The following is a 24,979-nucleotide window of genomic DNA, read 5'->3' as shown; positions in this document are numbered from 1 at the left end:
CTGGGAGTAAAGACTCCAAGGAATCAGAGCAACCAAGGAAACAATTTATTAGTTGTCTGAAGTTTGAAACTGCGAATGCTAGTTTAAGAGAATATTTTGAGAAATGGGGCACTCACATGCTGCGTGGTGATGAGAACCCCACCCTTAACAAAATGTTCCGGGGCCTTTGGTTTTGTGGATTACTTTTCTATTTCAGAGATGAGTGCAGCGATGTGTAACTGACCACAGAAGACAGTAGGTCCAAAGAGAGCTGTTTCTAGAAAGGATTCCCTAAAGTCTGGTGCTCATAGAACAGTGAAGAAAAGCCCCCCAGGGTTTTAAGAAGATACGGAATATAATTTGAGAGGTTACTTTGAAAATATTGCAAGAGCTGGGGCTGGCACTGTGGCTCACTTGGTTAATCCTCCACCTGCAGCACCGGCATCCCATATGGGCCCCAGGTTCTAGTCCCGCGTCCAGGTTGCTCCTCTTCCAGTCCAGCTCTCTGCTGTGGCCCGGGACAGGAAGAGGAGCAACCGGGACAGAATCCGTAGCCCCGACTGGGACTAGAACCCGGTATGCTGGCGCCACAGGTGGAGGATTAGCCTAGTGAGCCGCGGCGCCAGCCTTGCATTTATAACTTTTGATGATCATGATACAAAGTTGTATTTATGAAATGCATGAATTTGCATACCTTAAATAAAAGATTTCTGGGGGAAAATCTCTGTCTCTGTGTTTCAAATAAATAAAAAAAGTTAAAAGATTAATTTTAAAAAATATTAACTATGTTAGCCTTCTCTCTCTTTAGAGGGTTTGGTAGTTTTTAAAACTATAGTTTTTTTTTTTTTTTTTTTTTTTTTGACAGGCAGAGTGGATAGTGTGAGAGAGAGAGACAGAGAGAAAGGTCTTCCTTTTGCCGTTGGTTCACCCTCCAATGGCCGCCACGGCTGGCGCGCTACGGCCGGTGCACCACGCTGTTCCAAAGGCAGGAGCCAGGTGCTTCTCCTGGTCTCCCATGCGGTGCAGGGCCCAAGCACTTGGGCCATCCTCCACTGCATTCCCGGGCCACAGCAGAGAGCTGGCCCGGAAGAGGGACAACCGGGACAGAATCCAGTGCCCTGACCGGGACTAGAACCCGGTGTGCCGGCGCCGCTAGGCGGAGGATTAGCCTATTGAGCCGCGGAGCCGGTCAAAACTATAGTTTTATTAAGAATGATTATTTTAAGTAACCTAAAAAGGATCCTAGAGCAATATTTCTTTTTTTAATAGAAAACTTTTTTTAATAAATATAAATTTCAAAAGTACAACTTTTGGATTATAGCGGTTCTTCTCCCCATAACCACCTGCAAACCATCCCATCTCCTACTCCCTCTCCCATACCATTCTAAATTAAGATTCATTTTTAATTAACCTAAAGCAATACTTCTATAAAAGCGTGAAAAAGCAACAGGGAGACATCAAGAAATGGAAGATGGTTTAAAATCAATTAACTTTCTATATGTCTTTCAACCATAAACATCTCAAAATATAAGCTTTCTTCCTTAAATATCTATTTCAGCATCCTAACAGAAGCAATGTAACTCTTTCAAGAATATATATTCATATGGCTTAATTTTTGAAAAGTTTTTACTCACTTGTGGTCATGATTTTAGGAGGGCAAGAGGGTATTCCATGATCTACTGCCCACCTGTAGGCTCTTTCTGCAACTAAAAAGCTAACAGAAAAATCATCCTTTAAAAAATTTATGGTAGCCGGCGCTGCGGCTCACTAGGCTAATCCTCCGCCTAGCGGCGACGGCACACCGGGTTCTAGTCCCAGTTGGGGCGCCGGATTCTGTCCCGGTTGCCCCTCTTCCAGGCCAGCTCTCTGCTGTGGCCAGGGAGTGCAGTGGAGGATGGCCCAGGTGCTTGGGCCCTGCACCCTATGGGAGACCAGGAAAAGCACCTGGCTCCTGGCTCCTGCCACCGGATCTGCGCGGTGCGCCGGCCGCAGCGCGCCGGCCGCGGCGGCCATTGGAGGGTGAACCAACGGCAAAGGAAGACCTTTCTCTCTGTCTCTCTCTCTCACTGTCCACTCTGCCTGTCAAAAAAATAAAAAATAAGTAAATAAAAAATTTATGGTGTCATCTTCTACATATTCAATAAATAATATTGTAAAAAAAGGAAAAAGATTATTTCTTAATAAGAGGTGCAGTCTGATGATCTTTTTTTTTTTTTAAAGATTGGCTTACAGTCTCTTTTTTTAAAGATTTTTTTTTTTAAATTGACTTATTTGAGAGGTAGAGTTACAGAGAGAGGGAAACACAGAGAGAAAGGTCTTCCATCTGCTGGTTCACTCCCTAAATGTCCACAATGGCTGGAGCTGGGAGCCAGGAGCTTCTTCCAGGTCTCCCATGAGGGTGCAGGGGCCCAAGCACTTGGGCCATCTTCTACTGCTTTCCCAGGCCATAAGCTCACCCCAGTCTGGTGGATATTAAAAACATCCTGAAGGTGGATATGGTGACCTTTTATGGTTCATGGAAGAAACTTTGGAGGTGATAGAAACTTCAGCAAAAGAACAGGTTATGGTGGTAGCAGTAGTGGCAGTACAGATAGTTACCAAGGACATGATGGTGACAGCCAGGGTGGATGTGGCTCTGGTTACAGGAGTGGAGGAGGTGGTAAATCAAGATGTGGAAACCAGGCTGGAGGATATGGTAGCAGTGTTGGAAGATATGGTGGCGACAGTGAAGGAGACAAAGTTGGCAGTGTTACAAGGGGTCTTCAAAAAAGTTCATGGAAAACACATACTATGAAAAAACTATGCATGGATTTCAAAACATTTTCTCACCAAAATAAATTTACTTATCAATTCAATTTCCCACCATGTTTTTGAAGTACCTTTATAGTTATGGTGGTGCTGGGAAGTATAATGATTGTGGTAATTAGAGTGGGTAACAGTGACCAATGTTTAGAACCATGAATGGGGTCAGTTTTGGTGGAAGAAGTTCAGGAAATCCCAATGGTGTGGTAATGGATCTGGTGGAATAGGTTGTGCATGTGGTACTAGAAGCTTCTACAAACTCAAGAGGAAAGGACTAGGGTTAGTATTATGAGATAAAGTGAGGATTGTCAGTAAAGCTGCAAATCACTTTGAGAGACTTGTCCCAACCACATTAGAGGAACCGCAAACAGCCCACCACCAAAGGACAAGGGATCATTCATAGCCAGAGAAGTTACTACAGCTTCAAACAGGATATTCTGGACCATCACAGCCATGGTTTACAAAAGGCAGAGCCATGAATAACAAAATCTATTAAATGTTCACTCCTCAGTTCTCTTATTTATAAGAGATTTTTCTTTTGATGGCATCAGGTGCCTTGCCCTGCAAACTGTGGTAGTACTGATACCAGGAATGAAAATAAAGGAGAGGTATCTTTCATCCACTGGTTCACTCCCCAAATGCATGCAACAAACCAGTGCCAGACAAGGCCAAAGACAGGAGCCTGGAACTCCATTCAGGTCTCTCGAATGGGTGGCAGGAGGCCAATTACTGGGCCATTATATACTGTCTGCCAGGATGCATTAGTAAGCACCTGGATCATACGCAGAAGGGCATTCTGATGAGGGAAGTGGGCATCCCAAGCAACTGTTTAATCTGTTGCACCACAATGTTCACCCCAGAAATTTTGAATTTTCAAAAATGATGTTACCATGCTTTGAAAATATCAATATTGATAATTCTCTGGGATCACAGTGATTACTTAAACTAGTGATAAAGATTTCTAGATAGCAGCAAGTAAAAAGGGCAAGAGGTATACATTACACAAAATTCTTTGAGTGTATGAGCAAAGCCATTTAAAGGCCAGTGCTAAGGAGAGAAGATCACGGGCTTTGGAGTGAGGACACTTAGAGGCTGTTTCCAAGCCATGTGTTCCTTGGGCAAGTAACTTTGCCTTGTAGCTCAATTTTGTCTTCTGTCTGTGCTATCATTAAAACTAATTCAGAAATAGCACACACTTCATAGGGAGGATTAAGTCAGATAATACACATGAAAAATCCAGAAACACGGTAGAAACTCCATAAATATTATCACATCCTTCTTACAACAAAGTTGCAAGAAGTTATTGATTCATCTGTTCAATAGTTACTTTTAGCATCCACGTGTCCTTTGCTATTTCGGGATCTGGGAACACTGAATGAAAAAGGCAAACAAGGCCCCAGGAGGTACATAAGAGTGAGTACTTGGATCTGGGTTGCTTATCTTGAACGCTGTCCCTACTAGCTGTAAAGTCATTGACAATCCACTGAATGTTTCTTCGTAAAACGGGGATAATCATAGTATTTGGAAAGGGTTTGTGTGTTGGAATGCAAAGGACCGAACACTGCCTGGCACGTGGTAAGCACTCAGTAAATGGCTGAGAATATTTATATGCACTTTACAGGTAACAGAACTGAAGTTCAGCGAGGTTAGGTAAACTTCCTAAGTCAAACAGGTAGCAGGGGAGGTAAGACTTTGTCCTCTGGCCCATCTGACCCCAAGGCCTACACCATGTGTTTCTGGCAAGCTGAGCAGGCTATTTCACGGCAGTTTTTCTAGGCCATTTCCCATTACCAAATTCTCTTGGTGGAAGATGGAGTGTTTTTTTTTTTTTTTTTTTTAATTTTCAATGGAAGAATTAGAGAAATCCAAGAATACAACTTATAAGGCCCCAGGGCTCTTCATTATCTCAGATTTGTATACTGCCTAGTCTAGTTTCTGTCCTTTTGGGCCAAACAACATCTCTCAAACCATCAAACAGGTCATCTGGAAGGAACTTAAAATCAGTCTTTGTAAATACACAGTGCATGGAGGTGGCCTCTGCCTTGCAGTCAATGTCATAGACACTGGTCTTTCATTTGTTTTTCGTGTTGAGACTGTTCCATGTTCCAAGGCAGACAGGATGGTCTGTGCCTCTTCACAGGCACTGGAGTCTTACAGGAAACAAGAAAGCCTAGCACAGTATTAGGATGGTGACAGTATGGAAAACCAGCAGTCAGGGTCCTGGAAAGGAGTGGTGAACCTAGTCCTCCGGCCAGGCAGGCCTGCAGAGGGAGTGTGGGAAAGGTGGGTCTTGAAGGTTGAGCAGGTCAGTAGTCAGAGAGGGAAGCAGCGCTGGGCAGAAGGGGCTGGGACACCTGGTGGAGGAAGGAATTCCATGGTGAGGTGGGGGAGGGGATCTCTCCTTGTTCTCCCTGATGTCTTCCGGGTGGTGCCTGGCTAATCCTCAGCAGTGCTTGTTGGCTGATGGCGAGGTAGAACCTATCTTTTCCCTCAGAGATTTTGACTGTGTTGGTTTGGAATAGGATTTGGGAACTGATGTATTTTAAAAGCTCTACAGATAATACTAATGTCCTTCCAGGTTTGGGACCACTGGACTCAATAAATGACTCAACAAGTACAGATGAGAACGTTTGTATCTGTGGTTTACTGTAGGTCAGAAGCCTTATTCCTTTATATATATACATATTTCTTTATTTATTTACTTGAGAGTCAGAGTTACACACACACACACAGAGAAGGAGAGAGAGAGAGAGAGAGGTCTTCTATCCAATGTTTTATTTCCCACTTGGCCGCAACAACTGGAACTGTGCCGATCCGAAGCCAGGGGCCAGGAGCTTCTTCCAGGTCCCCCACATGGGTGCAGGGACACAAGGACTTGGGCCATCTTCCACTGCTTTCCCAGGTCATAGCAGAGAACTGGATCGGAAGTGAAGCAGCCGGGACTCAAACTAGTGCCCATATGAGGTGCCGGCACTGTAGGTGGCGGCCTTATCCACTACACCACAGCGCCGGCCCCAAGGGGCCTTATTCTTTGAAAATATGTTGGATGAGGGGACCAGCACCATGGCGCAGTAAGTTAATCATCCGCCTGTGGCGCTGGCATCCCATATGGGTGCTGGTTTTAGTCCTGGCTGCCCCTCTTCCAATCCAGCTCTCTGCTATGGCCTGGGAAAGCAGTAGAAGATGGCCTAAGTCCTTGGGCCCCTGCACCTGCATGGGAGACCTGGAAGAAGCTCCTGACTCCTGGCTTTGGATCAGCACAGCTCTGGCCACTGCAGCCATCTGGGGAGTGAACCAGCAGAAGGAAGACCTTTCTCTCTGTCTCTACCTCTAACTGTCTGTAACTCTACTTCTCAATTAAATAAATAAAAATCTTAAAAATAAAATACCTTAGATGAAAGCACACTAGTATTTTTCTATTCCATAGTGTGTCAGGAGGAGTCAGAATGTAAATGTCCTAAGATTTATTTAAAAATAAGCCTAGCAGGTGTACTAAAATATTAACAGTAGAACCTAGCTGATGGGTATACAGGTGAGTATATAAAATTATTTCAATTCAGGGTGGATATTTGCCCTAACTTTATATAAATATATATTTTTAAAAACTTAGTGAGGTGTTTAAAAATACAAATAGAAAAAGGTTCATTTGCTTTAATATTGTATCCAAAAATATGAGTAGAACCAAAAGTAGATAAACATTATCACATCTGTTTACAACACCATCTAGTTCTTCATATTAACTTTACTATTCAAACAATAGAAAGTTAAGTGGCAACTTAGGGGCTGGGAAAGATAAAACCAAAAAAAGTTCTCTACAATGTTTATTCTTCCACATTCTGTACAGCTATGTCCACAGAGCCAGCTTATTTTCTTCTCTACCATGCCTAATTCAGCTGTATATAAAATTTAACCTGGCCGACACTGTGGCTCAGTAGGCTAATCCTCCACCTGCGGCGCCAGCACCTGGGGTTTGGGGTTCTAGTTCCGGTTGGGGCGCTGGATTCTGTCCTGGTTGCCCCTCTTCCAGTCCAGCTCTCTGCTGTGGCCCGGGAAGGCAGTGGAGGATGGCCCAAGTGCCTGGACCCTGCACCCGCATGGGAGACCAGGAGAAAGTACCTGGCTCCTGGCTTGGGATCGGCGCAGCGCCAGCCATAGGGGCCATCTGGGGAGTGAACCAATGGAAGGAAAACCTTTCTGTCTCTATCTCTAACTCTGCCTGTCAAAAAAAAAAAAAAAAAAAAAAAAAACAAATTAACCTGATGGGACCAAAGCTGTGGCGTGGTGGGTAAAGCCGCCACCTGCAGTGCCGGCATCCCATATGGGCTCTGGTTTGAGTCCTGGCTGCTCCACTTCCAATCCAGCTCTCTGCTATGGCCTGGGAAAGCAATATAAGATGGCCCAAGTCTTTGGGCCCCTGCACTCACGTGGGAGACCCATAAGAAGTTCCTGGCTCCTGGCTTCAGGTAGGTGCAGCTCCGGCTGTTGTGGCCAACCTGGGAGTGAATCAGTGGATGGAAGACCTCTCTCTCTCTCTCTGCCTCTCTGTGTAACTCTTTCAAATAAATAAATAAATCTTTTTTTTAAAGTGTAATAGGTAAGAAGATCCAGGTTGATTACACCCTAGAGTAGGGGGCCAGGTCTGTTGGATGGACTTGTTGCTGAACTGGTTGCCTCATCCAAGGCCAGCCAATCTGTGAGCCACTGTGAGCAGCACCATACACATGCTGGTAAGCTCTGGTGCTGGTGGTGAACAGAAATGGGGAGGCAAGGGAGGTTTTCCCTGTGCTGGCAGTGGTTACCTGTGACCTGCTTAGCAACTGCAGCCTGCAATTAACATGAGAGTGCAAGAGGAGCTTGGTCTAGCTTTCAGCTGCTGCATGGGGTGTGCCCCTTCCACATCAAAGTGCCTGGGTTTGAGTCCCAGCTCTGTCCCTAATTCCAGCTTCCTGCTAATGCACACCCTGAAAGGAAGCAGACTCCAGGACCCTGCCACTCCTGTGGGTGACCCGAATTGAATGCTGAGCTCCTGGCTTTGGCCTGGCCTCGCTCCAGCTGTTGCAGACATTTGAAGGGTGAACCAAGAGGTGGAAGATCTATCTCTGTCTCTCTTTCAAACAAACAAAAATTTAAAATTTAATTTGTAAGTATTTAAAAATTTTTTTCTTAATAAACTTTTGGGAAAAAATTAGCCTGGGCCAGGGATAGAACATACTAGAAACTACATTATTTAGCCTATCATTGGGTGAAGAGTCTTCAAAAAAATTAATGGGAAATGTGTATTATTTTAGAAAAAAGCATGGATTTCATTTTTTGCATCAAAATAAATTTCTCTCTGAATTCCATTTTTCCATGAGCTTTTTGAAATCCTGTGGTATCAGGAGACAGAGAGCAGCGGAGACGCCGTCACAGAGTCAGGACAGCTACCAGGCAGTAGAAGGGAAACAAATGAGAGAGACTTTTCTGTAGAAAGGCCAGTGGTGGTGGGAGTGGTTTGTCAGTCCCCAAGGGCTGCAGTGAGCAGGAGGGACTGTGCTGAGTCCAGGGTCTTGATTCAACTGGGTCCAAGTGAGGGCAGGAAGTTAGTAGAGTGGCTCCTTGCCCTAGTTTCCTCCTTGTTTAGCCGGAAGTCATTAGTAGCTCTTGTGGGTACCAAACTCATAGAGCTGTAGTGAGGACCCAGTGGCATAAATCAAATGCTTTTCATAGACGTTTGCAGTACAGAGACAATCCAAGAGGTGTGATGGCACGGATGATTTTAAGGGAGTTTCTGGACCTCCATTTCCATAGGTGATCATGCTGGAAAGGATGCATGTGAAGAAATGGCTAGTGTTGAGGGGTGGGGCCAGTTTCCTTCCTCAGCTCTCTTGTCCCCATCTTACTCTGACACCTAGAACTGAGAGTGGCGAAAGCCTTGAGGTCTCCGAAGAGATCATTCAGAAGCCTGGTGTAGGTGGAGCCTCTTCGGATCCCCGCAATATGCCCCCTGCATGAGGCTTGAATTGTTTCTTGCCTTACATTAACCATGTGAAGGACACAGGTGGCATCCCGTTCTGTCCCCATCAGGATGTTCTGAATTCACCTACACTATAGAGTAGGGGAGGGACATGATGACAACTTTTATTTAACGACCTCAAACTTTTCATTCCCTGCCAATTGCCAAAGACGCCATCACTTCTGATAGTCTTGTGATAGCTGAAAAAAGTGGGGGAGGGAGTTGGTAAAATATATCAGAGAGAATCATGACACTATATTTCATTTAGGAACACATTCTCAGCAAGTCTCTCTCCCTCTCTGAATGCAGAAATGAGGCGGTTGTCATGGGGATGTGTCTTAACACATTTATTTGAAAAGAAAAATGTAGTCAGATCTCTTCTGACAGGAAGAAAGTTTGATTTGGTCTGTTGGTTTGACAGTGAAGGCTGACTTAGCCAGTTAGGTGTAAGGTGGGCATTTTCCATAAATCAAATAGGCTAAAAATACAGCTCCAAGGTTTTGAATAAAATATATTTGAATCCCATGACTTGAGAAAAATGCTTTGTCAAGACTCTTATTACCGAAAGTGTTTTGAAATTAATAATAGTTTTATTTCTTTATGATTCTTAACTTATCAGGTTAATCAAAATGCCTCCAGATAAAAAAGTAGTAGATTACAATAATTTAATAATTACTTAATAGCTTTTGAAAAAGTCTTTTAAAAAATGATTTATTAAGAGAGGTGGCAGGGTGGAGGGCTCAAATCTGCTGGCTCACTCCAAATGCCTGCAGCAGCCAACACTGGGCTGGGGCTGAGGCCAGGAGCCAGGAACGCAGTCCAGGTCACCAACATGGGAGTCAGGAATCCAATCACTTAAGCCATCACTGTTGGCTTCCAAGGTTTATATTAGCAGGAAGTTGGTGTCAGGAGCCAGACCAGGTATTGAATCCAGGAATTCTGCTATGCGATTTGTGCATCTTAACTGCCAGGTTAAATACTCAACCCCAAAGATCCTTTTTGCTAAATGTCCCCACGCTCCTGGCTTCGGATGGGTATATCTCTGGCCATTGCAGCCATCTGGGGAATGAACCACTCTGCCTTTCAAGTAGATGAAAAAAATAATGCAATAAAAAGATAAGTTTACTGGGTGAAAAATTTAAATAATACATATTCCCCATAAACTTTATGTGAAAGATTTATTTATTTATTTGAGAGGCAGATTAGAAAGAGAGGGAGAGATCTTCTATTCGTTGGTTCACCCCTAAATGGATGCAATGGCTGGGGCTGGACCAGGCTGAAGTCAGAAGTCTGCAACTCAGTCAGAGTCTCTCTCCCATTGGGGCCATCTTCTGCAGCTTTCCCAGGCACGTTGGCAGAGAGCTAGATCAGACAGGGAGTAGCTGGAACCCAAACCAGTTGCAGGTGGCAGCTTAACCTGCTGTGCCATAATACTGGCCCCTTCCAAGAACTTTTTGAAGATCCCTTGTATCTATGAAAATGGAAAATAGAATAGAATTAATGTTGAACACCATCTCAGTCAAGCAGTAATAATTTTTTAAAAGTTATTTTTTTTAATTAAAAAAAATTTTAAAGTTTTTTAAAAGTTAAAAATAATTTTAAAAGTTATAATTTATCTTAGAAGAGACATATTTATAATAAAATATTAATTTTAGGTAACTTATCAAAGCTAGTAATACCTTGATCATTGTGATCAATAGTATACTACTCATAATTGCAATGATAAAAGTTCTAGAGAATTATGTTTTTTAAAAAGAGCTTAATGTCACAAGAAATTAGCAAAATTAATTTCCATTTCTATACATATTTTTGTTGCTGAGTCTATGAAAATGATAAAGAAGGTTCTCCAAGATTAAAAAATGTATTACAACAGAACAAAAATGAGAGGAGGGGTAGGTGTTGTGGTGCAGTGTGTTAAGCCACCGCCTGCATCCTTTATCAGAGTGCTGGTTCCAGGCCTTGCTACACTGCTTCCAATCCTGCTCATGCATCCTGGAGGCAACAGATGAGGGCTCAAGTATATGGGTCCCTGCCATTCTTGTGGGGATCCATATGGAGTTCTGGGGTCCTGACTTTAGCCTGGCATAGCCCGGGCTCTTGTGGGCATTTTGGGGAATAAACCTATAGGTAAAAGATCTCTCCGTCTCTGTTGCTTTTTCAAATAGATGAAAATAAGCATTTTTTTTTTAACTGAGAGGAAGTGCGGTAGAGGTGTTAGTTCAAGGTGAAAAAGGATTGGATGTAAAATTTCAGCTGTCGGGACTGGAGTTGTAGCACAGCAGGTTAAGCAGCCTACAATTCTGGCATCTGATACAACACTGGTTCAAGTCCCAGCTGCTCCATTTCCAATCCCTCTCCTGCTGATGTGCCTGGGAAAGCAGTAGAAGATGACCCAAGTGCTTGGGCCCCTGCTACCCATGTGGGAGACCCAGAGGAAGCTCTTGTCTTCTGGCTTTGGCCTGACCCAGCCCCAGCTGTTGTGGCTGGGTAAACTAGCAGATGGAAGATGTCTCTCTGTCTCTTCCTCTCTCTCTGTAACTCTGCCTTTCAAGTAAATAAATAAATCTTTAAAAAAAAAATCTAGAAGAACTAGTTCATGTAATTTTCCAGAGGATGACAATGGCTATGAATTTGCCATGGCATTTAGATTTCATTATGCTCAATATGTGATTTCATTACAGACCTCCCTATCCCTGGGTCTGCATCGCCTGTTCAACAAACTGCAAATTAAAAAGATTTAGGGGAAAAAATGGGTCTGTATCAAACATGAATAGATTCTTTTTGGTCATTATTCCTTAAACAATACAGTACATAGCAATTACATTGTATCGGGTATTATAAATAATCTAGAAATGAAGAAAAGTATATCGGAGGATGTATGTTGTTTATCTACAAATATATATAAGGAAATTAAGCATCCACAGATTTTAATGTCTGTGCGTGATTGGGGTACATACATTTAGAAGAGTGAAGCAAGTTTTATTTTAAAATGCCAGTATTTATAGTGTGGCTGGAAATTATACCCCTTGCAACATTTTATACTTATCATGTACAATTTCAACAGTTAATGTCAAAATGTGTCAGGGTTACACATTTCAGAATTATTTTAGGAGGTACTGGGACACAAATGTTCAAAGGCTCCTGATACAATTGATGTACAAAGCATTTCTTGTCCTCACCTGTACCACCCACTCCTGTGTTTTCTGGCTCGGTAAGGGAGGTCATTTCCCCTTAGTCACAAAAGCCAGAAACCTGAGCATCAGCCTCACTTGTCTCTCATCCTTTCCACCTAACCAATTTGTGCTATTTCTTAGATGAAACTCACATCCTTTTCTTCTCTTCCACCTCCACTGCCACTGTCTCATTTCATGGCTTCTTGTTAACATCTTCGTTTGCCTGACATCAAACTCAATCCCTTCTACTGCGCCGTCTGCAAGGAGGACAAATTTATCTTTCTGAAATTCCAAATCAACCATATCACTGTTGCACTTGTATAACCAGCCCATTCTTTTATTCCTTAAAATAACTTCTGGGCAGTTAGGACTGCACAGAAACCCTTCTGTGAACTGGCTCCTGCCATCGCTCCAGCTAGTTCTAACCTTCCTGTCTTGTGTCCTTGATGTTCTTCCTCTTGCCTCATCCCCTTGGGATGTGGTCAGTTTCTCTGGCAAGGCTTCCGTGTCTCCCCCAGGCAGACTTAAATGTTTTCCCTCTTTCTTTTATTCCTTCTCTTATGCATTTGTCCAGTGTCTCCCACATGCCTGGCACCCTGCTAGTAGAGCAGAGCTGTTGGCTTCTCACCCAACCTCCTTGGCCCTGCAGACAATTCCTGTGCATATGCATGGTTTCCTGTGTCTTCCTGCTTGAAGGACGTCTCAAGAGCAGCCTCTTACCAGCTGGTGGACAAATACCCCAAGACAATTCTGAGGTGTTTTATATTGGACATTTATATTGGTCATGTGATCCCTGGGGTCACACAGAGGGGACCCACTAGTTCAGTGTGCTGCATTGCTCTCCTTTCTCTCTTGCCTCCTTTTTCTCTCCGTACTGTGCTTTTCAGGAACACCTTTCAAAGACGTGACTTGCACCCAGTTCCTTTTCTCTGAATCTGGCATTGTTGGGTTGAGAAAGGTAGACTCCTAGGATCCATTGGTGAGCTTATATACACACCTTCATGCTATTTCATCATATTTCATGAAAATGGTAATGTGGCTACACAAGGACAGAGGTTTTTTATTTATCTTATCCACTGATGTGCCACTAACAGCTAAAGCAGTGCTTCAAATGTAGTGTTGAGGGAATAGGAGCAGCAGTCAATATTGGGTGCTTAGTATGCTCCTGATTTGCAGTTTTTTTTTTGACAGGCAGAGTGGACAGTGAGAGAGAGAGACAGAGAGAAAGGTCTTCCTTTGCCGTTGGTTCACCCTCCAATGGCCGCCACGGCCGGCGCACCGTGCTGATCCGATGGCAGGAGCCAGGTGCTTCTCCTGGTCTCCCATGGGGTGCAGGGCCCAAGCACTTGGGCCATCCTCCACTGCACTCCCGGGCCACAGCAGAGAGCTGGCCTGGAAGAGGGGCAACCGGGACAGAATCCAGCGCCCTGACCAGGACTAGAACCTGGTGTTCCGGCGCCGCAAGGTGGAGGATTAGCCTAGTGAGACGCAGCGCCGGCCCCTGATATGCAGTTTTTTAATAAATAATTTAGTCCTTAGGAAACCTTTTGAAATAGACGGTAATAGGAAGAAATGAAGGTTGACCAACGGGTCTAAATTACTAAGCTTGTGGGGCCGGCACTGTAGCATAGTGCGTAAAGCCGCTGCCTGCAGCACCAGCATCCCATGCATGCCCAGGTTCGAGTCCTGGCTGCTCCACTTCTGATCCAGCTCCCTGCTAATGTGCCTGGGAAAACAATAGAAGATGGCTCAAGTCCTTGGATTCCTGCACCCATGTGGGAGGCCTGGAAGAAGCTCCTGGCTCCTGACTTCAGGCTACCCCAGCTCTGATCACTGTGGCCATTTGTGGAGCAAACCTGCAGATGGATGGAAGATCTCTTTCTCTCTCTCTCTCTCTCTCTCTCTCTCTGCCTTTCAAGTAAAATAAATAAATTAAAAAAAAAAAAAAAAAACAAACAAAAAAAAAACAATGACCGAGCTTGTAAATGGTGGATCCAGCTCTCTGGTTGAGGCCTCTGTGCCATTAGAACTTGTTTCTCAAACATTGTTTTGCTTTTGTTTTATTTTCTGTTGTCATGTGTCTGTCTCCTCTGTTAAACTTTTAGTTTGTTAATGGCAAAGATCCTATTCATCTGTATCTCCAACACCTGGCATGGAACCTGAACTATAGTCAGACTCAGTAATGTTTGTTGAATGAATAAAGTGACAAGTGGTTGATTTAAAGGAAGATACGGTTGTCTGGAGCTGAATGAAGAAAAACCTTGAATACAGTCCCACTGAACGATCTTGAAGCCAGGGGATTCTCAGGATTCTCTCAGGTAAAACTCCCCTGAGGTGTTTGACCCTATAACCCAAATGACTCAGACTCATTTGCCTAGTGATTGGAGCTTCCTGCCTTGTTGAATTCGCCACTCCAAAACTTAATAGGCCTGTTTCTTTCATCTAAATGTGTCCCTGCAGAGGTGTTTAAATGACTTTTTAATCTGAATTCCTTATTTCTGGTAGATGGCAAATCAGTGAAAGCAAGGACACTTTTGACTGCCACTGTATCCACGAGGCTGACTCAGTCCTAGTACAATAGGTGATCAATGAACATTGTCGATGACCAAGGCAGAACCAGAGAATGAGATTTGTCAGGTGTCCAGTGAGTACTCATGGGTGGCTATAAAAAAATGCTTTCAGCATTTTAGGTAACCACATGTTAGTGTCCAAAAACAAAATTACAATAATTTAAAAAAATTTTTAAAAGATTTATTTATTTATTTAAAGGCAGAGTTACTGAAAGGGGGGGGTAGGAGAAACAGAGAGAAATAGATCTTCCATCCACTGGTTCAACCCTAATGTCTGTAACAGTGGGGGTTGGGCAAGACTGAAGCCAGGAGCCAGGAACTTCATCTGGGTCTCCCACTTGGGTGGCAGGAGTCCAAGTGTTAGGTAGGAAGTCAGATATGAGCTTATGTGTGTGTAACAGGCCTAAAGAGAAAACTATGTCCAGCATATGCATCTACATCTCAAAGTCATCCTGACAATGTTTCAGGGGCAGCCCAGTATTCGCATCCTGCCCTGCCCCCTTCTACCTGATAACCTGCCAGGTGGGGGGGTCCCCACCCCTTCTGCCTGACAATTCTTCCACAATCTCCCAGGCGCAGCCCAGTATCTGCATTTCAAACACCCTGCTCTGGATCCCAATTCTCTAGGGGTCCTGCTCACCCTTCCTCCTGTCTGATAACATTTGCATCCATAGAGTCCTTTGTTTCAGGAGGAGGGAAAATTCAGGGAGGAGCTTCTTAACATTTGCATATATAAAGTCCTTTGTTTCAGACCTTCAAGAGAAAACTCAGATAGAAGTTTTTCTATTTACATCCAAAAAGCCCTTTGTTCCAAGAGGAGCAGAGGTGGGGAAGCAAGACCCATCTCCTTAAAAACCCCAGGCCTCAACCAGACTGCCTGCTCAGCCCTCTGCCTCTCTGCTGAGCTGCCCGCCTGCCTGGCCAGGTGTACTCTCTCCACTCAACCTTGTAACCTCGCTCCCCACCCCCAGTCTGAGCGAGTGGGCACTCTCTCTCAGGTCCTGTCTGCAGAGGTGCCCATCTGTTCTTACAGATGTCCCTTCCCTAATAAACCTTGCTATTTTACTTTCCACTACTCTGTCTCATGCCTGAATTCTTTCTTGCACGAAGACAAGAACCCTGCATTTCTCCAGTAACAGGCCCACATGATTTTCAACAGATGCATAGCATATCCAATATACCTGTAGTTTATTCATGTAGCTCCCCTGCCAGACATTTGTTAAATTCTTTAGCCAGTGTAACATTGCTTTACATCTCTTGTAAACTGGCATATTTATAAAACACATTCCTATGGCCCAAGTGCTTGGGCTCCTGCACCCGCGTCAAAGACCAGGAATGAAGCACCTGGCTCCTGGCTTCGGATCGGCGTAGCTCCGGCCATTTGAGGGGTGAACCAATGGAAGGAAGACCTTTCTCTCTGTCTCTCTCACTGTCTAACTCTACCTATCAAAATAAAATAAAAGAATACATTCCTAGAATAACTGCTGTATCAGAAGGCAAATATGTTTACCACTGACATATTACCAAGTTTCTCAGAAGATGTTTTACCAAGTTTACCTCTATCAACTTTTGTGCTGTAAGGACCTTTCTGTACAACTTGATATTTTCTCAACTCTAAATTAGTACTTCTAATTCTGAACATACATTAGGCTTTGGGCAATTGGTTGGAGAATTAATGCCTAATAATTAAAGAAAGACTTAGATAATACTGATTGCAATAAACACTAACAAAGTCTAGTTTACATAGGCAAGCATTTGAAAGCCTAGTAGGTAAAATTTTGCCCCTCTCTCTTTTTTTTTTAAAATATTTATTTATTTAAAAGTCAGAGTTACACAGAGAGAGAAGGAGAGGCAGAGAGAGAGAGAGGTCTTCCATCCACTGCTTCACTCCCCAATTGGCTGCAACGGGTGGAGCTGCACCTATCCGAAGTTAAGAGCCAGGAGTTTCTTCGGATCTCCGACATGGGTGCAGGGATCCAAACACTTGGGCCATCTTCTACTGCTTTCTCAGGCCACAGCAGGGAGCTGGATCTGAGGTGGAGCAGCCAGGACTTGAACCAGTGCCCATATGGGATGCTAGCCCTGCAGGAGTCAGCTTTATCTCCTATGCCACAGCGCTGGCCCATTAATAAAACATTTGGGTTTTCTTTCAGGTCTTCCTAATTTTTTTTTTTCATTTCTCTTTTCAGTTTCCTTGCTTTGTTTCTCTGAGCCATTGATACAAGCTCCTCTGGGATACTCTGATTTGCTCTTCCCAGAATATTAATCAGTTCAGCGGCAGTCCTCCAATCATTTCTAGTGATGAGGGTAACTGCCACCCATCTCTTCCTGTTCTTCCAGTGTGCGCTACTCTGTATATATTCTTAAATGTTCCATGGAAAATCATAATTATAGACATGCCTAATATCATGGACATTCAATCCACATTAAATCAGTAGCAATTAATATTCTCACTTTGCCTGTTTTAAAGTTCTTTCATGCTTTCTCCTGATCACTTTGTTCTCTGTTGCAATGCAGATTCTACTGGTAAGTGTAGGAGGACTAGGTCACTTGATGAATGATAGGTCATAGCTCCTCCACTGACAAAGACTGTGACTTTGCCTTTAGGTGACCTATTTTCTAGGTACTTTTGTAGAGGCATTCATTTCTCTTCTTCCATGGTGATGATTATATTTTTGCTTTCTTGTACTTACAACAACTTGGTCCAAGTTTCTAACATGCACAGTCATTGGCTCTTTCAAGTCTGTGCAAGTTGTTGGACACCAGATGGCCAGGTTGGGCTTGTCATAATTATCTGCCTACTGGGGCACATGTCTAATAAAATCTTCAGTATCTGGGGTTCAAATCCCAGGTTCAACATCTTGTCTGCTGATGGGGCTGGTGCTGTGGCATAGCAGGTAAAGCCACTACCTGTGGTGCCAGTGTCTCATGTGGGCATCAGTCTGAGTCCCAGCCGCTCCAAGTCTGATCCAGCTCTCTGCTATGGCCTGGGAAAGCAGTACTATATGGCCCAAGCCCTTGTGTCCCTGCACCCACAGGGGAAACCAGGAAGAAGTTCTTGGCTCCTGGCTTTGGATTGGTGCAGCTCAGGCCATTGTGACCATTTTGGGAGTGAACTAGCAGATGGAAGATTTTTCTCTCTCTGCCTCTGCCTTTCTGTACCTTTACCTTTCAAATAAATAAATAAATCTTTAAAAAAAATCTTGTCTGCTTCGTAAAACCAAGTGGATCATGCTCTTGAGTTTGAGGAAGTTATTCATTTGTAGATCATTTAGTCTTTTTTTTTTTTAATAAAGAGAGACAGAGAGAGAGTTATAGACAGTGAGAGAGGTCTTCCTTCCATTGGTTCACTCCCCTAATGGCTGCTACCTGGCCAGGAGCCAGGTGCTTCCTCCCAGTCTCCCAGGCGGGTGCAGGCACCCAAGCACTTGGGTCATCCTCCACTGCCTTCCCTGGCCACAGCAGAGAGCTGGACTGTAATAGGAGCAACTGGAACTAGTACCCAGTGCCCCAACTGGGACTAGAACCCAGGGTGCTGGCACTGCAGGCGGAAGATTAGCCAAGTGAGCCATGGCGCGGCCTGTAGATCATTTAGTCTTTTTGGAGTTGCAGTAATGATGTCTATGCTATTTATTTATTTATTTGTTTGTTTGTTCATTTAAGATTTACTTCTTTATTTGAAAGGCAGAGTTACAGAGGCAGAAAGCGAGAGAAAGGTCTTCCATCTGCTAGTCACTCCTCAAATGGTTGCCACGGCCAGAGCTGCACTGATCTGAAGCCAGGAGCCATGAGCTTCTTCTGGGTCTCCCGCATGTGTGCAGGGGCCCAGGGACTTGGGCCATCTTCTACTGCTTTCCCAGGCCATAGCAGAGAGCTGGATCACAAGTGGAACATCTGGGACTTGAGCTGGTGCCCATATGGGATGCCTGTGCCAGCAGTGGCTTTACCCGCTACTCCACAGCTCGGGTTTCTATGCCTTTTGAAACAGCTTACATTTGTGTATCTATCTGCACCACCTTATATAGAAACATTTCTATGATTTTTGTACGAATAGTTAGAACGTTAAGCTTGCATCTGAACAGCTGTGTAAGGACTAACAATATTCTTTTCTCTCTACCAATTGGTTGACAGCCTAGATGAAGAAATCCAGACATTAAATGGGACAATGTCTTCCCATTCCAAGTTGGGCTACTCCTATGACATGTATTCCTTTGCCTGCAATGGAACTGGTGCTGGTTTTTAAAAACCCTGCTTTTTAAATATTTTTCATGACTTCAGGATAAGTTTGGAAGGCATCTTCAAATCAACAGGTAACACTGGGTCCAGAACATTTCTTACCTTTCAAGTCATCACATATTACATTACAACTTTCCTTCCTCCAGTTGTCTATTTGCTCTTGTGTCATCGAGCTTATTTTATTCTGACCTCACATTAAAGTTTTTCTTGGGATGGATACTGATGTGGTGGGTAAAGCTGCCGTCTGTGATGCCAGCATCTCATATGGGCACCGGTTCGAGTCCTGGCTGCTCCACTTCCAACCTGGCTCTCTGCTCTGACCTGGGAAAGCAGTAGAAGATGGCCCAATCTTTGGACCCATGCACCTGCGTGAGAGACCTGGAAAAAGCTCAGGGCTCTGGCTTGAATGAGCCCATCTCCAGCCATTACCGCCATTTGGGGAGTGAACCAGCAGATGGAAGATTCTCTCTCTATGTAACTCTACCTTTCAAATAAACAAACAAATCTAAAAAAAAGTTTTTCTTAATTCGAGATAAATCAACTCTGTGACTTAGATTATAATTTTCTTTATTTATTTTACAAATTCATCTTTTACTTTTGTTTTTGTCTGCATCGCTTTGATGCTAAAATTTTTTACTTCTGCTTCAGGAGTTCCTTTTCTTATGTGTATTTTGGTGTTTGTTGCACTCTGTATCTCTTATTTTTGACTCACCACGACCGATCACCATGACCACCAATTCTCTCTTTTAACCCAGAGAAGTGATTCTCTGTGACCAGCGGCCACAACTTAGCGTCCAGAGGGGTCTCCCCAGCCACCCTTTCAGCTGCACCTAGTACCTTCCTGGTCTTTTCGCCCGGGCTCTTCCTAGCGCATCCTCTTTGGAGCCGGAGACACTGTGGACCCTCGGCCAGCAGCCCTGAGCCAGGCATGGCATTGGCTCCTGCATCCTGCATAGCAGACCTGGCGCTTGCAACATCCGTGGATCTGACTCTGCACCTTCCGACTGCGTCCTCTGAGAGCTGAGGGCTACTCCTCGCTTTGCTTTTGTTTCTGCTTTCTTCAGTCCTTTCCTGTCTATGAAACCAATCTCTTCTCAGCTCATCAGAGCACTTCTTCATTCTGCTTTATAGAATGAAGCGTTGCTCGATTCTAGGATGAAAAGTTAAGCCATTTAAGATCCTGAAACTGAATTGATGTGGTTTTGTCCTTTGACACTGTTCTGTGTGTCCTCTGCTTAACCCTCCGAGGAGACACCCCTTTGAACTTTTCCTTCCTTTTCTGTGTTTTTGGTTTGTCTACAGGAATGACACATCCGCAGCGACTTCTCAGGCAAGAGGGGCCCGTGACTGTGGCAGCGGATCTGGGAGCCGAGTCTGGGACTGATGTGGTAGAGAAGTGGGTGGAGGTGAGGGAAGGCAGCTGGAACTTGACCCTGGAGTCAGTGGGCTGTGCTGTGACCACTGGGTGAAGAACAAAGTGGGAACGCTGTTTGAAAGAAAGATCAACAGTGAGTCAGGTGTCAGATCGATGGCCCCTGGCAACAAGACCAGAACTTAGTGCTGTGGGTTTGAATGTCCTCCCCAAAGTTCCTGTTAAAATTGCATTGTGATAGTGAGGGTATTAATTGGTCGGATCTTTAAGAAGTGTTGAGGTCACCAGGGCTCTGCTCTCAGGAGTGGATTAATGGTCTAAAACTAACTACTAATATGATTTTTACTGTCTTTAACAGAAGCTCAAACTTAGAAGGCTTCCACAAGTGGAATCCCCTTTATCCAACTAGGCTTGATAATGGGGACGTGGGAGGAATAAATTCAACATAGCCAGTTCCAGTCTCTTCATCTAGCTGGAGACAGAAGAAAGCCGTGCTTCCCCTAGCAGATAACTGCACAGAGCAAAGATAGGGGGAAGACTTCTGATCCTAGGCACTCCTACTGACCCCAAGACAACTTCTAGAAGGGATTCTGCTCTTGGCCTTGGTTGGGAAGGTGGGTGAAAGGTGTGAATGACATAGCTCTGTTCATCCCCACTCTCAGATGTATAAATCAGAGTAAAGCTCTGAGCAAGACATCATCATTATATCATCACATTTGGAAGGGAAGGCATAACAGATTGTTAGGTTGCTTTCTTGCATTTCACGGCGAAACGCCCAAAGGTGAGAGTCCAGCATCTTCATCTTGAGAGTGTCCTACCATGTGCTGCTCCTCTATGAACAATTTGTAAACAGCGTGTTACTTGTGGATACTCTGGGGTCAAGCAAGGTGAATAGGAAGAGTGCTGATTTCTTTCCTCCCTTCTTGTTTTAGCATTTGGAAACTTCTTTGTCTCTCTTTTGGTTTAAGAAAGTAGGCTTGTAAGATAAATGCTGCTGCTTTTTCAGCCACTGTTGTGATGTTATAGGTTAATAACCATGCAGGCTGCTAAAGTCTGAGGCTGAGATGATTCTTTCCCTTGTAGGAATGTACTATGATCGCAATACCATGTTAGTCCTTTACCTGCCATTTATCCTTTTTCCAGTTCAACTATTTGAATTCTTTTATAAAAAAAAAAGATTTATTTATTTATTTGAAAGAGTTACACAGAGAGAGAAAGAGAGGCAGAGAGAGAGAGGTCTTCCATCTGCTGGTTCACTCCCTGACTGGCCACAATGGCTGGAGCTGCACCAATCTGAAAGCAGGAGCCAGGAGTTTCTTCCATGCCTCCCACATGAGACACGGGCCCAAGGACTTGGGCCATCTTCCACTGCTTTCCCAGGCCATAGAAGAGAGCTGGATTGGAAGTGGAGCAGTCAGGACTCGAACCGGTGCCCAAATGGGATGCCGGCACTTCAGGCCAGGACTTTAACCCGCTAAGCCACAGCACCAGCCTCTTGGATTCTGGAGTATTTATTGAGGGCCTAGGGAGAAAGAGCTGGGCACCCTGGGTCAGACATCCTAATCTTCCCATTATTTTCTGTTGTGAATTTTGGCATCTCTAGGTCACTAGATTTTCTCTAGTCTGTACAGAGAAGCTTCACAGAAAGTAGAGAGAAATGTCTTTTTTTTTTTTTTGAAGATTTATTTATTTGAAAGCCTGAGTAGTAGAGAGAGGAAGGAGAAGCAAGAGAGAGAGAAAGAGAGAGAGAGAGAGCGAGAGCACATCTTCTACCCACTGGTTCACTCCAAAAATGGCCCCAACAGCTAGGATTGGGCCAGGTGCTCCATCTGGTCTCCCACATGCATGCAGGAGCCCAAGTACTTGGACCATCTTCTGTTGCTTTCCCAGGCTATTAGCAGGGAGCTGGATTGGAAGTGGAGCAGCAAGGACTTGAATCCCATGTGGGATGCTGGTGTTGCAGGTGGCGGCTTAACCCACTGTACCACAATGCTGGAGAGAAATGTCCTTATCCATTCATTCATTAATGATCTGTTAATCTTTCCACAAGTTTTGCTCAATGGTTTCCATATGCTGCACTCTATACCAAGCAGAGTGAAGGTCATGATGGACAAAATGAATAAATAAATAATTTTTTTAAAAGAAAGCTATGCTGGCTGGCGCCGCGGCTCACTAGGCTAATCCTCTGCCTCCAGCACTGGCACCCCAGGTTCTAGTCCCGGTTGGGGCGCCAGATTCTGTCCTGATTGCTCCTCTTCCAGTCCAGCTCTCTGCTGTGGCCTGGGAAGGCAGTGGAGGATGGTCCAGGTCCTTGGCCCTGCACCCTATGGGAGACCAGGAGGAAGCACCTGGCTCCTGGCTTCAGATCGGTGCAGCACGCCGGCCATAGCTGCCACTTGGGGGGTGAACCAACGGAAAAAGGAAGACCTTTCTCTCTCTCTCTCTCTGTCTAACTCTATGTGCCCAAAAAAATTTTTTTTAAATTAAAAAAATAAAGAAAGCTGCCGGCGCCGCGGCTCACTAGGCTAATCCTCCGCCTAGCGGCGCCGGCACACCGGGTTCTAGTCCCAGTCGGGGCACCGGATTCTGTCCCGGTTGCCCCTCTTCCAGGCCAGCTCTCTGCTGTGGCCAGGGAGTGCAGTGGAGGATGGCCCAGGTGCTTGGGCCCTGCACCCCATGGGAGACCAGGAAAAGCACCCGGCTCCTGGCTCCTGCCATCGGATCAGCGCGGTGCGCCGGCTGCAGCGCGCCGGCCGCGGCGGCCATTGGAGGGTGAACCAACGGCAAAGGAAGACCTTTCTCTCTGTCTCTCTCTCTCACTGTCCACTCTGCCTGTCAAAAAATAAAAAAAAAAAAAAAAAGGAAAAAATAAAGAAAGCTATGCTCAGAATGAGAAAGTCTGGGTTTTAGTCCCTACTGTACCACCAACTAGCTCTGTTTCCTTGGGTAGTTCACCTAACCTCTGAAAACCTTAGTTTTCTCATTATGAAAAAGGAGTAAGAATCTGTATGCTTTTTTTGTAAGCTTGTAAGAATCTGATGAAGAAGTTTGTAAAAGTGTCATCAAATGTTGGCTTGGTTTTGAGTGTATTATGAGGAGGAACAAGACTTACCAACTTCAAGAGATTGCTTCTAAGTTTTGCAGGCAAAGGATCATGTATTTATGGGTACAAGGATCTTCAAAAAGTTCATGGAGATGCATATCATGATAAAATTATGCATGGAATTCACTAATTTTTGCACCAAATATTTTCAATCCTATTTTCCATGAAATTTTGGAAACGCTTTTTGTTTAAAAAAAAATTCTTATTTGAAAGTCAGGATTTGAGAGAGGGAGAGACATAGAGAGAGAGAGAGAGAGGTCTTCAATCTACTGGTTCACTCCCCAAACGATCACATCAGCCAGGGCTGGGCCAAGCAGAAGCCAGGAGCCAGGAGCTCATTCTGGGTCTTTCACGTGTGTGCAGGGGCCCATGGACTTGGACTATCCTCTGTTGCCTTCCCAGGCAAATTCATAGGGAGCTGAATCAGAACTGGTGCAGCAGAGACTTGAACCCACAACTATATGTGATGCTAGTGCTGCAGGTGGTGGCTTAACCTGTTGTGCCACAGTGCTGGACCCAGAAATACTCTTATATAGAAAGCCTGGTGTTTACTGTGTTGTCACGGAGACAATCACATAATCAGTGGCATAGTATCTTGCAGACTGTGATGTTATAAATGGGTTAAAAACCCTAGGCAAAGAGTTGCAGGAAGGCTCTCAGCTCTTTCGTGAGATGCCCGCCTGCTCTGTCAGGTGTGCTCTCTTGGTTACACTTGGCTAGCATGCTTTATGGCTACTCTGTCTCACATCTGAATTCTTTCTGGAGCGAAGTCAAGACCTCTGAGCCGCGTCTCAGCAGCATATTTGGTGGAGTCAGCTAGGAGAGACTGAGGGCAGCGCCGAGTCCCGAGCAACCTCACCCTGGGATGCTTCATGCCTAGCTTTCCTCTCCCCTGTCTCCTGCCTTGCCTGGTGGCAACCAAGGTCCTTGCCAATATTGCATGGAGACAAAGGCTTGCCCACTTTCTTTTTACCTAGTCAGCTTGACCTTTTCCTGCTCTGTTTCCCTTTCAGCCAAAATCTCTTCTCTACTTCATGCAGGAGGGTGATCCTACAAGAGACAGAGGCCAAGTCACTCTCTTTTGAACTCTCTACCGAAGCCCTCTTCACCCTCCCTGTTTGCCTGCTCTGCCTAGTGTTTAGCCTGGGTTCTCAGTGCTTTACTGAGATGCCCACCTGGTCTGTCAGGTATACTCTCTTCATTAAACTTGGCTAGCAAGCTTACAAAAAAAAAAAAAAAAAAATTACATGAGCGATGTGATAATAGCTGTCATTTACTGAGTACCTTCCAAGCACCACGAACCTCTGCTAGGGGCTTTGTGCTAGTATCTCATTTATTCCTTACAATTCAGGAACTGAGCTCAGAGAGGCTAAATAATTGGCATACGGCTAACAGTGTACGATGATTTGTTTACTTGAACACTTAGCGTATGCTAGCACTGTGCTAGGTGCTTTACATACGTGATCTCCTTTAAGCCCCACCACAAGCATTGGGGTATTATCTCCTTTTTACTTGCAAGCAACTCAAGGCTCGGGGAGAGCAAGAGCCTGCAGAGTTAGCCAATGGAGGAGCTTTTGCAATTTCCTCCCAGCTGCATTTGACTCCAAAGTCTGTTGCTTCCTCCTCTCCAGCACTTCCAAGTCAGCAGCTGGGCTGAGGGACCCTGAGGCAGGGTGCTTGGTGGTGATGGTCCATTTGAAATCATTTTTGCTGATTAATATTTCCCGAAATCAATAAGCTGTGTGGGTTCTT

At 44.6% G+C, this 24,979-nt stretch overlaps 1 protein-coding gene and 1 pseudogene across 1 annotated transcript in view; one reads left to right on the top strand and one right to left on the bottom strand.

The window, feature by feature from the left end:
- AK4 (adenylate kinase 4) overlaps positions 1-24,979 on the top strand; it is a 152,464-nt gene that overhangs the window by 43,807 nt on the left and 83,678 nt on the right. The window lies entirely within an intron of this gene.
- On the bottom strand, positions 16,614-19,187 carry LOC103350274 (probable ATP-dependent RNA helicase DDX43; annotated as a pseudogene).

Source organism: Oryctolagus cuniculus, chromosome 7 (genome assembly GCF_964237555.1).
Source record: "Oryctolagus cuniculus chromosome 7, mOryCun1.1, whole genome shotgun sequence".
NCBI classification, from domain to species: domain Eukaryota; kingdom Metazoa; phylum Chordata; class Mammalia; order Lagomorpha; family Leporidae; genus Oryctolagus; species Oryctolagus cuniculus.
Note: the sequence above shows the minus strand (reverse complement) of the source record. Positions and strands in the feature narration are given on the sequence as shown.